General features: G+C 47.7%; 3 non-coding genes across 3 annotated transcripts; all 3 read right to left on the reverse strand.

Annotated features, from left to right (window-relative positions):
- Window positions 1–391: 391 nt before the first annotated feature.
- On the reverse strand, window positions 392–509 carry LOC123118714 (5S ribosomal RNA). Its single transcript, XR_006458257.1, has one exon. It is a non-coding gene; the product is annotated as a 5S ribosomal RNA (ribosomal RNA).
- A 367-nt stretch (window positions 510–876) lies between these two features.
- Window positions 877–995, reverse strand: LOC123118525 (5S ribosomal RNA). The gene has a single exon (XR_006458074.1). It is a non-coding gene; the product is annotated as a 5S ribosomal RNA (ribosomal RNA).
- Window positions 996–1,362: 367 nt separating this feature from the next.
- On the reverse strand, window positions 1,363–1,481 carry LOC123118494 (5S ribosomal RNA). Its single transcript, XR_006458039.1, has one exon. It is a non-coding gene; the product is annotated as a 5S ribosomal RNA (ribosomal RNA).
- Window positions 1,482–1,779: the final 298 nt, after the last annotated feature.

Below are 1,779 nucleotides of genomic sequence, written 5' to 3' on the forward strand. Positions count from 1 at the left end.
AGCAATGAGCATCGAGCTTAAACATATCGCAAACATCAAAAATAATATAGCGGCTTGCCACTCCCAGGTCCGCACCAAAGACGATTCTATATTCTCACTACCATTACAACCGTTCCCTAACAATGGATAATGTCCTATACTACTTACTCTCCCGCTCAATCACGGAGACGAGTTTTCCACGGTTTCCACCCCTCCCTCCATACCGCAGCAACACGAGTTTTTTCCACCCCTTTCATAACGCGCTCTTCACGCCACAAAGCCGCCCCAAGACGCGCGAGCAATGAGCATCGACCTTAAACATATCGCAAACGTCAAAAAGAATATAACGGGATTAATATATATCGCGCACGTGCGATATGTTTGTCACAAGGCGCAAAAAATAATTAAAAAGGGAATGCAACACGAGGACTTCCCAGGAGGTCACCCATCCTAGTACTACTCTCGCCCAAGCACGCTTAACTTCGGAGTCTGATGGGATCCAGTGCTTTAGTGCTTGTATGATCGCATCCGATGTGTTTCCCCGTCTTCGTCCCTTATGCTTGCCACTCCCAGGTCCGCTCCAAAGACGATTCTACATTCTCACTACCATTACAACCGTTCCCTAACAATGGATAATGTCCTATACTACTTACTCTCCCCCTCAATCACAGAGACGAGTTTTCCACGGTTTCCACCCCTCCCTCCATACCGCAGCAACACGAGTTTTTTCCACCCCTTTCGGAACGCGCTCTTCGCGCCACAAAGCCGCCCCAAGACGCGCGAGCAATGAGCATCGAGCTTAAACATATCGCAAATGTCAAAAATAATATAACGGGATTAATATATATCACGCACGTGCGATATGTTTGTCACAAGGCGCAAAAAATAATTAAAAAGGGAATGCAACACGAGGACTTCCCAGGAGGTCACCCATCATAGTACTACTCTCGCCCAAGCACACTTAACTTCGGAGTTCTGATGGGATCCGGTGCTTTAGTGCTTGTATGATCGCATCCGACGTGTTTCCCCGTCTTCGTCCCTTATGCTTGCCACTCCCTGGTCCGCTCCAAAGACGATTCTACATTCTCACTACCATTACAACCGTTCCCTAACAATGGATAATGTCTTATACTACTTACTCTCCCACTCAATCACGGAGATGAGTTTTCCACGGTTTCCACCCCTCCCTCCATACCGCAGCAACACGAGTTTTTTCCACCCCTTTCAGAACGCGCTCTTCGCGCCACAAAGCCGCCCCAAGACGCGCGAGCAATGAGCATCGAGCTTAAACATATTGCAAACGTCAAAAATAATATAACGGGATTAATATATATCACGCACGTGCGATATGTTTGTCACAAGGCGCAAAAAATAATTAAAAAGGGAATGCAACACAAGGACTTCCCAGGAGGTCACCCATCATAGTACTACTCTCGCCCAAGCACGCTTAACTTCGGAGTTCTAATGGGATCCGGTGCTTTAGTGCTGGTATGATCGCGTCCAACATGTTTCCCCGTCTTCGTCCCTTATGCTTGCCACTCCCAGGTCCGCTCCAAAGACGATTCTACATTCTCACTACCATTACAACCGTTCCCTAACAATGGATAATGTCCTATACTACTTACTCTCCCGCTCAATCACGGAGACGAGTTTTGCTCGGTTTCCACCCCTCCCTCCATACCGCAGCAACATGAGTTTTTCCACCCCTTTCAGAACGCGCTCTTCGCACCACAAAGCCGCCCCAAGAAGCGCGAGCAATGAGCATCGAGCTTAAACATATCGCAAACGTCAAAAATAATA

The sequence above is a fragment of the Triticum aestivum genome, chromosome 5B (genome assembly GCF_018294505.1).
Source record: "Triticum aestivum cultivar Chinese Spring chromosome 5B, IWGSC CS RefSeq v2.1, whole genome shotgun sequence".
NCBI lineage: Eukaryota > Viridiplantae > Streptophyta > Magnoliopsida > Poales > Poaceae > Triticum > Triticum aestivum.